This window comes from Dermochelys coriacea, chromosome 3, assembly GCF_009764565.3.
Source record: "Dermochelys coriacea isolate rDerCor1 chromosome 3, rDerCor1.pri.v4, whole genome shotgun sequence".
Lineage (NCBI taxonomy): Eukaryota > Metazoa > Chordata > Testudines > Dermochelyidae > Dermochelys > Dermochelys coriacea.
In genome coordinates this window covers 30,537,719-30,550,809 of record NC_050070.1, presented here as the reverse complement: position 1 = coordinate 30,550,809, position 13,091 = coordinate 30,537,719, and the positions used below count along the sequence as shown (strand labels likewise).

General features: G+C 43.9%; 1 protein-coding gene across 4 annotated transcripts in view; it reads left to right on the top strand.

Moving 5' to 3' along the window:
* Positions 1-13,091, top strand: part of HPCAL1 (hippocalcin like 1) — a 118,878-nt gene that overhangs the window by 43,373 nt on the left and 62,414 nt on the right. The window contains exon 1 of one of the 4 annotated variants that reach the window (XM_043510246.1): positions 12,467-12,546. The exons of the other annotated variants lie outside the window; for them this stretch is intronic. The gene's annotated coding sequence lies outside the window, so the exon portion shown is untranslated. Of the gene's footprint in view, positions 1-12,466; positions 12,547-13,091 lie in introns of those variants that run through there. 4 annotated transcript variants of the gene reach the window in all.

Genomic DNA, 13,091 nt, shown 5'->3' with positions numbered 1-13,091 from the left:
CATTGTTCCCTTACGTTATCAGGTCGTTTTTTTTTTTAACTCCACTTTGGAGTAGTCTTAGACCTCCATTCTATAGTGTGCCCTGATTCAAAAAAACATTCAAGCTTTTGTTTAGTTGTAGCCACATGTTTGTCATGTTGACTTTGCTTATGCTTGGATGAATAGAGATGCTTAAAGGCTTTTGTTGAGTTGGGGCCATCGGGCTCTCATTGCTAAGTGATGGTAGGATGGGCGAAGAGACCATATGTAACCTGGAAAATTATTGATCAGTGATCCTTCTGCTCTTAGGAATAATGTATAAAAAGAATATACCTATTTTGGCCCTGATTTTTCAGAAACCGTTTCCAATTTTGCCTTCATGCTCTTGAAAGAGAATTTTCCATGCTTCATCAACCAACTGTCTGATTTTCAGACATAACTAGGTAGATGACTAAGCCCTGGTCTACACTAAGAGTTGAGGTCGAATTTAGCAGCGTTAATTCGATTTAAGCCTGCACCCGTCCACACAACGAAGCCCTTTTTTCCGACTTAAAGGGCTCTTAAAATTGATTTCCTTACTCCACCTCCGACAAAAGGATTAGCGCAAAAATCGACCTTACTGGGTCTAATTTGGGGTACTGTGGACACAATTAGATGCTATTGGCCTCCGGGAGCTATCCCAGAGTTCTCCATTGTGACCGCTCTGGACAGGACTCTCAACTCAGATGCACTGGCCAGGTAGACAGGAAAAGCACCGGGAACTTTTGAATTTCAATTTCCTGTTTGGCCAGTGTGGCAAGCTGCAGGTGAGTGTGGAGATCATCAGCAGAGGTGACCATGATGGAGTCCCAGAATCGCAAAAGAGCTCCAGCATGGACCGAACGGGAGGTACAGGATCTGATCGCTGTATGGGGAGAGGAATCCGTGCTATCAAAATTACGTTCCATTTTTTGAAATGCCAAAACATTTGTCAAAATCTCCCAGGGCATGAAGGACAGAGGCCGTAACAGGGACCCGAAGCAGTGCCATGTGAAACTTAAGGAGCTGAGGCAAGCCTACCAGAAAACCAGAGAGGCAAATGGCCGCTCTGTGTCAGAGCCCAAAACATGCCACTTCTATGATGAGCTGCATGCCATTTTAGGAGGTTCAGCCACACTACCCAAACCGTGCTGTTTCACTCCTTCAGTGGAAATGGAGGCAACAAGGAAGCAGGTTTTGGGGATGAGGAAGATAATGATGATGAGACTTCGATAGCTCACAGCAAGCAAGCAGAGAAACTGGTTTTCTTAACAGCCAGGAACTGTTTCTCACCCTGGACCTGGAGCCAGTACCCCCCGAACCCACCCAAGGCTGCCTCCTGAACCCGCCAGGCGGAGAAGGCACCTCTGGTGAGTGTACCTTTTTAAAATACTATACATGGTTTAAAAGCAAGCATGTTTAATCACTAATTTGCCCTGGCATTTGCGGCTCTCCTGGATGTACTCCCAAAGCCTTTGCAAAAGGTGTCTGGGGAGGGCAGCCTTATTCTGTCCACCATGGTAGGACACTTTACCACTCCAGGCCAGTAGCACATACTCAGGAATCATTGTAGAACAAAGCATTGCAGTGTGTTTGCTGGCATTCAAACAACATCCGTTCTTTATCTCTGTGTGTTATCCTCAGGAGAGTGATATCATTCATGGTCACCTGGTTGAAATAGGGTGCTTTTCTTAAGGGGACATTCAGAGGTGCCCGTTCCTGCTGGGCTGTTTGCCTGTGGCTGAACAGAAATGTTCCCTGCTGTTAGCCACGGGGATTGGGGAAGGGTGAGGGGCTAGCCATGCGGTGGGGGGGAGGCAGAATGCGACCTTGTAATGTAAGCACACGTGCTATGTATGTAATCTTAACTGCAAGGTTTACCGTGAAAGAGTGTACCCATTGTTCTATAAAATGTCTTTTTAAATACCACTGTCCCTTTTTTTTTTCTCCACCAGCTGCATGTGTTTCAAGGATCACAGGATCTTCTCCTTCCCAGAGGCTAGTGAAGATCAGAAGGCGAAAAAAACGCACTCACAAATTAAATGTTTTCTGAGCTCATGCTGTCCTCCACACTGACAGAGCATAGACGAATGTGTGGAGGCAGACAATGTCAGAGTGCAGGAAAGTACAAAATGACCAGGAGGAGAGGTGGCAGGCTGAAATGAGTAAGTGGCGGGCTGAAGCTGAAAGGTGGTGGCAGCATGATGAGAGGAGGCAGGATTCAGTGCTGCTGGAGGGTCTAACTAATATGCTCCAGCATGTGGTTGAACTGCAGGAAAGGCAGCAGGAGCCGCTACAGCCCCTGTGTAAGCACCACCCTCCTCCCCAAGTTCCATAGCCTCCAAGACGCCCAAGAACGCGGTGGGGGGGGGCCCTCTGGCCTCTCAGCCACTCCACTCTAGAGGATTGCCCAAGCAACAGAAGTCTAGAATTCAATAAGTTTTAAAGTGCTGTGTGGCCTTGTCTTTCCCTCTTCCACCACCCCTCCCGGCTACCTTGGTAGTTATCCCCCTATTTGTGTGATGAATTAATAAAGAATGCATGAATATGAAGCAACAATGACTTTATTGCCTCTGCAAGCAATGATGGAAGGGAGGGTGGTTAGCTTACAGGGAAGTAGTGAACCAAGTTGGGGAGGGGGCTCATCAAGGAGAAACAAACAGAACTTTCACACCTAGCCTGGCCAGTCATAAAACTGGTTTTCAAAGCTTCTCTGGTGCGCACCGCACCCTCCTGTGCTCTTCTAACTGCCTTGGTGTCTGGCTGTGAGTAACCAGCGGCCAGGCAATTTGCCTCAACCTCCCATCCCTCCATAAACATCTCCCCCTTACTCTCACAGATATTGTGGAGTGCACAGCAAGCAGTAATAATAGTGGGAATATTGGTTTCACTAAGGTATAACCGAGACAGTAAACTGCGCCAGCGTGCTTTTAAACGTCCAAATGCAGTCTACCATCATTCTGCTCTTGCTCAGCCTGTAGTTGAACAGCTCCTGACTACTTTCCAAACTGCTTGTGTTTGGCTTCATGAGCCATGGCATTAAGGGGTAGGCTGGGTCCCCAAGGATAATTATAGGCATTTCTTCCCAGACCAGAAAATAACCGTTGGGGATGTTGAAAGTCCCTTCCTACAATTTTTGAAACAAGCCAGAGTTCGTGAAGATGCGAGTGTCATGTACCTTTCCCGTCCATCCCACGTTGATGTTGCTGAAACGTCCCTTGTGATCCACTAGTACTTGCAGCACTATTGAAAAGTACCCCTTGCGATTTATGTACTCGCCGGCTTGGTGCTCCGGTGCCAAGATAGGGATATGGGTTCCGTCTATGGCCCCATCACAGTTAGGAAATCCCATTGCAGCAAAGCCATCCACTATGAGCTGCACATTTCCCAGGGTCACTACCCTTGATATCAGCAGATCTTTGATTGCGTTGGCTACTTGCATCACAGCAGCCCCCCCACAGTAGATTTGCCCACTCCAAATTAATTCCTGACTGACCAGTAGCTGTCCTGTGGAAGCTTGCAACACCAGGCTATTGCCACTCGCTTGTGAACTGTGAGGGCTGCTCTCATCTTGGTATTCTTGCGCCTCGGGGCAGGGGAAAGCAAGTCACAAAGTTTCCGTGAATGTGCCCTTACACATGCGAAAGTTTCGCAGCCACTCGGAATCATCCCAGACCCGCAACACTATGCGGTCCCACCAGTCTGTGCTTGTTTCCTGGGCCCAGAATCGGCATTCCATGGCATGAACCTGCCTCATTAGCACCATGATGCCCGCATTGCCAGGGCCCATGCTTTGAGAGAAGTCTGTGTCCATGTCCTCATCACTCTCGTCACCACGCTGATGTCGCCTACTTGCCCGGTTTCGCTTCGCCAGGTTCTGGTGCTGCATGGTCCGCTGGATAATGCGTGTGGTGTTTAATTTGCTCCTGATTGCCAAAGTAATAAGAGTGGGCTCCATGCCTGCCGTGGTATGGTGTCTGCACAGAAAAAAGGCACGAAATGATTGTCTGCCCTTGCTGTGACGGAGGGAGGGGCGACTGACGACATGGCTTACAGGGTTGGCTTACAGGGAATTAAAATCAACACGGGGGGTGGCTTTACATCAAGGAAAAACAAAAACAACTGTCACACAGAATGGCCCCCTCAAGGACTGAACTCAAAATTCTGGGTTTAGCAGGCCAATGCTCAACCCACTGAGCAATCCCTCCCTGTGGTATTTGAGGCAGGACTGAATGTCCATTAAACTTTTCAAGGTGCCCCAGACAGATGTCACCGAAGCGATTGTCGGCCGTTGTTTTCGCGGAGAGAGGGAGGGGGGAGCAAATGAATACAAAACAAATCTGGTCTATTTCTTGTTTTGATCCACTCCATCTATCTTTTACATCTTTGGCTGGCAGCAGACGGTGCAGTAGGACTGCTAGCCATCCTCATCTCCTGCCTGCTCACCATAAGATGGTACAATAGGACTGCTGACAGGACTAAAGAGAGTGACCTGGTCGAGTCACTCCTAATTTAGTCCCTGTGCCCATGTCTGCCCAGGGACTCCTGACCGACCTTATCGAAGCAGCCAGGAGCACCTCGGACATGATGACGATGATTATCAGGCCTATTGCACCATCTGCTGCCACAAGGCAATGGGTTGCCGCAGTACCACATCTGCCAGCACCCAGGAGACATACGGTGACAGTGAGCTGAGCGGGCTTGCCATGGTATGGCGTCTGCACAGTAACTCAGGAAAAAAGGCATGAAATGATTGTCTGCCGTTGCTTTTACGGAGGGAGGGAGGGCCTGATGACGTACCCAGAACCACCCACGGCAATGTTTTTGCCCCATTAGGCATTGGGATCTCAACCCAGAATTCCAGTGGGCGGAGGAGACTGTGGGAGAGCTACCAACAGTGCAACGCTCCGGAAGTCGATGCTAGCCTTAATACTGTGGAAGCACTCCGCTGAGTTAATGCACTTAGAGCATTTTGTGTGGGGACACACACAATTGACTATAAAAACAATTTCTAAAAAAACGACTTCTATGAATTTGACCTAATTTTGTAGTTAGACGTACCCGTAGCACTATAAAATGCAACTACTTGTCTGTGCAAAACTTGAGGCAGAATTGGAGGTCCTAATGTTTTAGAAGGCCCTGAACTTAATTTTTATTTTTTGTAAGCTTGTACATTCAGCATTTTGCAGAAATGGGTGCAGTATCATGTACAAAATTATATCTATGCAGTTGACTCAGAAAAACACTCTTGTCTGTGTTGATGGAATGGAAACTTTTATAGGCTGATGCATCATAGTTCCTAGTAGTTGTCTACCTGTCTCTCTGTGCATAGATGTCTTCAAAACATTGCTTTGCAAGTTAGGTTAAGCCTATGCTGTTCACCGCTTTGAGTAGCGATGCTACATTAGACTATGGTCTTGAACCTGTAAATGAGTAGGACCATTCACATCAATGGGACTACTCGCATGTGTACAGTTATTCATGTTTGCAGGATTGGGGCTTAATAGGTGTTTTAAAGAATCAGTTTACTTTTGATTAGTTATTCCAGCAATATCACATTTCTTTTTTGTAAGTCGCACAGTGATCCCTTTTATTTTTGCTGCCTTGTGTGTTGGGAATTCTTCTGCGATGCAGACACTGACTTCAGCTAACAATAAACTGCAGACATGGAGCCAATTACTACATACATAGCTGAAGAGAAGCTTGACATAGCCACAAATCCGATCATGCTCATGCTATCCCAACTGGTAAAGCTCATTAAAAAGAAATTGGTCTAAGTCTAACTCCAATACCTTGCCTATGATATTTTGTTTCCCCTCTAAGGCAACATCATGCTCTTAGTAACTTGTGGAGGAAGAGAAGGCTTAAAGGTCAGACTTTTCCTATTATATATATTTATTTATTTAAAGTCCTTAGAAATAATCTTAAACCTAGCTGCTAACTTGGTAAAAGAAGATTTATTTTAAATTGCGTTGGGTTGGTTGAATAAATATTGTAAGCTGCTGCCATGCAGGAGGCCTAAATTCAGAAGTAAACTCTAGCACTGTCTCTGTGCTACGCTGGGGGTCATTACAGTAAAACTTTCTCCTGGTCCCAATACGTTTTCAGTCAAAAAGCTGTTGTCATGCAGAGAAGGCACAAGTGGCTAGCCTCATTTTTACAACCGCTGTAGTTGCACGTTCTGAAATGCTTTTAATTGAAATGGTAAAGAGCAGGTCAGGCTACAAGACCCTCATCTGCACTGCAGCTCCCACCTGCTTAAAATTTAGCTGAACCCATGGAAAGTGTTTGTGTCATTGGTTTAGGTGTTGAGAATCAATGCATTAAAAGAGGAATGGAACCAGTGGCAGACCTGCTTGGAATTACAGCTAGTCTCAGCTTCTTATTGAAGGTTGAACAATAAAACTCTCTTGAAATATTACAGATGGCAGTTTTCTTTGGGGCCTCTTAAATTCCTCCATTATTTTGTTGTTGTAGTTCGTCTTTCTGAAGACGTGATGGTTGTCAGTCATCACTGTTCCTCTGATATCAAAGCTGATGACTTTTTATAGGAATCAGCATAAGTGATAAACTAAATATCATCCTGCAATTTTTGTCTGTGTCCAGGACACCTGGATTGCAAATATAAAATGCTACCACATATAAAGTGCTATATAAAAATGATAACTATAAAATAATAGATGTGACATTTTACTTTCTTGTAATGTAATATGTAAGTTTATTATATTTGACTAGGGTTGCATCCTTACCAGTTAACTGAAGCTTCACAAAGCTGAGTGTAAGCATACGGTCTTATTTTCTTTGCTTTGTTTACTGGTCATATACAGCTAACTATACTCTGAAATTTTGGCCGTGGATGTTGCTCGAATAGTTTTTTTTGCAACTGCAATGGAAGATTTGAATCTTAAATCTCTCTTGGGTGCATGCTCTGGCCAAGATTGGTGAGATGAAGGTTAGCTTCTTTTTCTTTTTCTTTTCAAAGGCTAAAAGTGAACAGACCTCTACCAGCACAGTGTATTGGCACCTTCCCCTTTATTGGAGTTGTTGCCACACTGAGACTGCTATCCATGCTGCCCTCTCACCTCTGGATCAGATGGGGGCACTGTGCTATTCTCATCTTTAAGATGTTTATTATAGATATCTAACAAGCTATAAAATTTAAGGAAAGAACAGAGGAAGCATGGCCTTGTGGTTAAGGCACTGGACTGTGAATTGGGAGATGTTGGTTCGGTTTCTATCTCTGCAAGATGCTTGCCGTGTCACCTGGGGAAAATCACTTATTTATTGGTGCATCTGGTTTTTCCCATCTGTAAAATGGTGGTGGTAATTCTTCCCTACCTTCCAAGGAGAAGAAAGGCAGGTGTTAAGGACACATCCATGAATGTATGTGAGGTGCTCTGATGCAATGGTGAGGAGCAAACAGATTATCCTATACAAAGAAGCTTCATTCACTTGGAGCAAAAGAACAATGGGTGGAAAACTTAAGGTTTCAATTTGGCTTGAAGCATTTCCTATTAAGAGAAGAATAAAATGTTACTGTTTTTTTAAAAAAAAAAAAGTGACAGTACCACTATACTGGTGGTGGTATTCCTTTCTGTACTATACCGTGCTAAGTGTTTTCCAAACAGAAAATAAGGCATAGTCCCTGCTGCAAGGAGCTCATTGTCTAAAATAGGCAGGAGACACAGAAGAGGTGCAGCCTACATATAAAGTGGTTGAGATGATCATTGGTTGCATCTTGGTAATATGTTGACACAATGGGTTTTAAGTCGTCACCCCCTCCACACAACCCCCCCCCACAGAGAACATATTAATTATGGCTAATTACTCTGCACACTTTTCTTTGTACATCAGCTAGCTTCAACACAAGCGTTATGGCAGAGATGGGTTTTTGGAAGGAATTCTAACAGAGTATTGACCTTGTGAATTAGTCGACAGACGTGGAAGAAATTATCTGAGGTCTGAAAAGCTGATTCATGTAAAGATTAATCGGTATTTGTGTACCCCCTTTATGAAGGAAGGGGAAGGAGGCTCAGAAAAATGATCCAGTGGTTAGTGCGTTAACCTGAGACTCGAGACCCAGATTAAATACCTTGTTCTGCCATAGGCTTCCTGTGTGATTGTAGATGTCATATATATTAAGGGAAGGGTAACCATCTTTCTGTATACAGTGCTATAAAATCCCTCCTGGCCAGAGGCAAAATCCTTTCACCGGTAAAGGGTTAAGAAACTAAGGTAATCTCGCTGGCACTTGACCCAAAGTGACCAATGAGGGGACAAGATACTTTCAAATCAGGAGGCAGGACAAAGGGTTTTGTCTGTCTGTGTGATAACTTTGCCAGGAACAGATCAAGGATGCAAGCCTTCCAACTCCTGTAAAGTTAGTAAGTAATCTAGCTAGAAAATGCGTTAGATTTTCTTTTGTTTTTTTGGCTTGTGAAATTCGCTGTGCTGGAGGGAATGTGTATTCCTGGTTTTGTCTTTTTTTTTTTTTTTTTTTTTTTTTTTTTTTTTTTTTTTTTTTTGTAACTTAAGGTTTTGCCTAGATTCTATGTTTTGAATCTGATTAGCCTGTAAAGTATTTACCATCCTGGTTTTACAGAGGTGATATTTTACCTTTTCTTTAAATAAAATTCTTCTTTTAAGAACCTGATTGATTTTTCATCGTTCTTAAGATCCAAGGGTTTGGGTCTGTGTTCACCTGTACCAATTGGTGAGGATATTATTATCAAGCCTTCCCCAGGAAAGGGGTGTAAGGCTTCAGGGGATATTTTGGGGGAAGACGTCTCCAAGTGGTCTCTTTCCCTGTTCTTTGTTTAAATCGCTTGGTGGTGGCAGTGTACCAGGTTTTTAACCTAAGCGGGTTCCCAAGGCAAGAAAGAAGTCTGTGCCTTGGGAACTTTTAACCTAAGCTGGTAAGAATAAGCTTAGGGGGCCTTTCATATAGGATCCCACATCCGACCCTAGAGTAGGGAAGGAACCTTGACAGTAGCTAAGTCACTTAGGCCCAGAACCTGAAAGGTATTTAGACTCAACTTCCACTGAAGTCTTTGAGGATCTTGGTCTTGGTGTGTCTCTCTGCTTGAGTTTCCTATCTGTAAAATGAGGATGAGTACATAAGATCGATAGATAAGTTGGAAGTAATATAGAGACAGACAGACACTCACAGAAAGGAAGGGAAGTGTGGTGCGGAAGGAGTGTGTGAAGTGAGGAAAGGATACCAAGTGAGCATCCACTGGAATGTAAGCGGTGGACTTGCAACAAAATGTGCCCATAAAGGGCCTTTCATGGCATGAAAACATCTTATAGCATTTCCTAGGGCTGGGAGAAGAAGTTGGGTTTACTGCTTCTACAGCAAGGTTTTATTTTATTTTCCAATAAGAGGATAGGTGGTAAATCAGATTTCCAGTGAGTTTTCTTATAGCCTGTGACAGGATTGTAAATGTATGCTGGATATTTACATTTCTGAAAGCAGATTAGCACTGTCTTCCCAGCCCACATCCAAGTTAATTTGCAGGGCTCTGAGATAGAAGTCATTCTTTTCCCTATTATATTTTCACTGAAATGCTTAATTTCCTCTAGACTGTTTCTGGCCGGTGGCTGTTCACTCTTAACACCCAAGCATTCACTTTAACTTTCCTTCTGCAGTTAATCTTTTCTGACCTATATTATCCTCTTGTGCAGAATAAGAGTGTGGGAGGGGGTGGAGATGTGATTACAGAAGCAACCATCCACCTATTATTCATGTTGATTGGACAGTTCTTAAAGGGCAGATTTCTTTCATGCCATCTAAAGGAGTCCATCTAGGAAAGGGCTGAGCACATGAAATTGTTGGCAGAGCAACCTACCACTAGCTCACTTGGTTTGTCGAAGCTTATTAAATTTTGCTGTTTACTTTTAACTATTTGATGACCATTTTAATCTGGTTTAGTACATGTGCTGAACAAAAACGTTAAGCTATTGGTTCATCTCTGCTGCAGGTAGATAAGGTTATTTACAAGGGGAGCATCGTAATTTTCCTTAGCAACATTTTGGCCTGCAGTGAATTGACTAGCTTCACAGATGTGTTCTAATCATTTTATTTAATGACATTTTAAACTACTTGCCCCTTTGTAATCAGCTGCTGCCTGGTGTTCCTGGATACTAATCAAAACAGTATATATTCATTGTTCTTGGGATGTAGTAAACACTAAATCAGGGGAGGCAACACACCAATGTGTTAGGCAGTAAGCAGGATCCTTTTCCTCACTTGTGTTTTTTCCATAACATGTTATGCTATAGCTGCTCTACTGTCATACTGACTAGACACTCATAAGGCCAGCTTCACTATTTTGTCATCATCGTTATCATTTTAAAGTGCCCATGGGATCCCAGGCACTTCACAGGAAATGCATGTAAGATGCATCTCTGCCCTGACAAGCTTTCAGTCTGAGGCCCTGATCCTACAAATATGGGCACATACAACAAAGTGCATGTTTCTAAACAGTCCCCATTCATCATGAATTATCACGTTACTAATTCACTGTGACCGCCTCAGGCAAGTAAAGTTCTGCGCATCCATAAGCATTTACGGGATTGTGGCCTACATGTTTCACTTGATAGATGAGTTGTAACTAACATCAGGTAGAATGGGGTGAATCAGGATGTTACAGAAGTTTGATTATAAAGGTAAGTCTTGATGGTCCCATTGTTCAGGGTTTTTTAATGAGTATAAACGCATGTTTTGCAGGTGATGTCACCAGTGAGTGAGTTTTTAGGAATGTTTTTTGGCAGGTAAGGGCTGTGCAATTAGCTTTTGAAAGGTGTTCCAAGTATAAGGTGCAGCATGAAAAGGCGTGGTGACATTCATGAGGGAAAGCAATGAGGTTATTGAGGCTTGTTGTGTTGGTGCAGTGGATAGGGTCAAGGGAAGGAGAATAAAGAGGAGAGGAGAACAGAGAGAGGGCAAGGGATGCATGATATAGGGTCTTGAAAGCTAGGACTAGAAGTTTGAACTTCACATGCAGCAGAATGAGGGGCCAGTAAAGTGATGCAAAGACCGAGTGGACATACTAGGAAGCAAAGGGCAGGAGATTCTTTTGGCAACAGCATTCAAGTCAGTATTGCTTCTGAACAGACCAGAGTCAGGCCTTAATAATATAACTGCAATATAAATAATTTAGCTGCTAGTTCCCTCTGGAGTTCATCAGTCTTTGCTAGTCTTAATTAACCAAATAATTTTGTGTCTTCTGCAAATGTGGTCCCCTTGTTGGTCGTCCCTCCTCTTACAGAAAATTAAAAAATAGTATACACTGAAAGATTAGAAGTACTACATTAAAAATGCATAAAATGCTGTGCAGTTGTTACAGCAATTCCCATCTTCCATAAACAGAAGTCGATCTGCTAAGAACTGGAGCTGGTTTGGGCTACCAGCAAATCCTGTTAGGTCAGAAATGTCTTTAATACAGTGTATAAAACTTTTTAGTTCAAAGGATTCTCTTTATAGCTACATTAAGAGTATTGTGCACACATGGCTTTTTACACACACACACACACACACACACACACACACACACACACACACACACACACACACACACACACACACACACACACACACACACACACACACACACCCCAAAGATCATGGAAGATTTGCACTTGCTTTACCTGTTCAGCAATTCAGATACCAGGACTCTTTGATAACCTGTAACTTGGCAAGTCAGATTTTTAAAACCAAAACCAGAAAAAGTCTAGGAAAGTGTTGTGCTGAGTATGGTGATTTCCTGCTTGACTCTGTTTTATTGTTACCTTGTCCTCTCTCAAAGTTCTCTCTAGGACAGGGATTGGCTTGTTTGTACCTGGGTCTCTGAACCTTGTTTGGGTTGCTGGACACCATGGTCATACAGAATTAATAAATAGCTGGGTACACAGCATGCCCTTCAGCCACTAAGAGTATTCTGGTAGAAAGTAGGCGAGATGGAGCACTTCACTGCTGTCTTGCTGGGCTCTTCCAGGTTCCTCATTTGGGCAGGAAAACTGAAACTGCTCCTGCCCAATCCCCATCCCCTCAATGTTTTTCATTTCCTGCCCAGCAGTGAATCTTGGCTCCTCGCAATGTGACAGCAGTATGGGGTGTGGAAGGAGAGAAAACCCAGGAGGAATCTGGGGGAAGCGGCCAATCAGGTAGAGACTGTGCAAGCTGTTGGTGGGGGGAGCACCTTCAGTATTCCACTGAACTATGGGATTGATCCTTTAAGCCCCCTGAAGATGTGGAATTCCACTAGCCTCAGTGGGAGATCTGTATGTGGTAGGCCTAGAAAAAAGGAAGATGTCACAATGGTTAGAGCGCTAGTCTACAACTTGGCAACCTAATTTCAATTCCCTGCTAGCCACAGGCTTCCTCTGACTTTGGGCAAATCACTTGGTCTCTCTGTGCCTCAATTCCTCATCTCTAAAATGGAGATAATAGCACTTCCTTAATTCACAGGGACATTGTGAGGAGAAATATATTAAAGATCATGAAGCTCTCTGATACTGTGAAAATACGGGGCTGTCTTAGTACCTAAGGTAGGTAGGTTGATTTGTAACCATAATTCAGAACATCCAAATATTCCTTTAATGAGAGTAGATGCAATACTAGTTTTCATCCTCTTTCTAGCCCTCCCTCGTGGAAACTTTGGGTGTCGGAGTATATTCATTATGATTAAGCTGGGAAATGCCTCCTATATGTGGTGCTTCAAATGTTTGCTTTTAAGTGTAAACATCCTTACTTTGTAAACAGTGCTAAAAAAACTGAGTGGTTAGGAGTTATTTGAATGAGGCAGGGATCTAGAAAAACGGATTGTGTAAACTTGTTACAAGTATAAGGGCAGCATTCCAGATGATATTACTAGGGCTCTGTGTCTGTCACGAAATTCGCGGAAGTCACAGATTCCGTGATTTTCTGTGACCTCCGTGACTTCTGCAGCAGCCCGTGTGGCTGACCCAACGGCTGCTCAAGCAGCTGACCCTAGGAACTGCCCAAACAGCGGCCAATGCAGCTGGCTCCAGAGACCACCTGAGCAGCGGTCCCGGGGGTGGCTGGAGAAGCCACTGCTCGGCAGCCCCCAGCA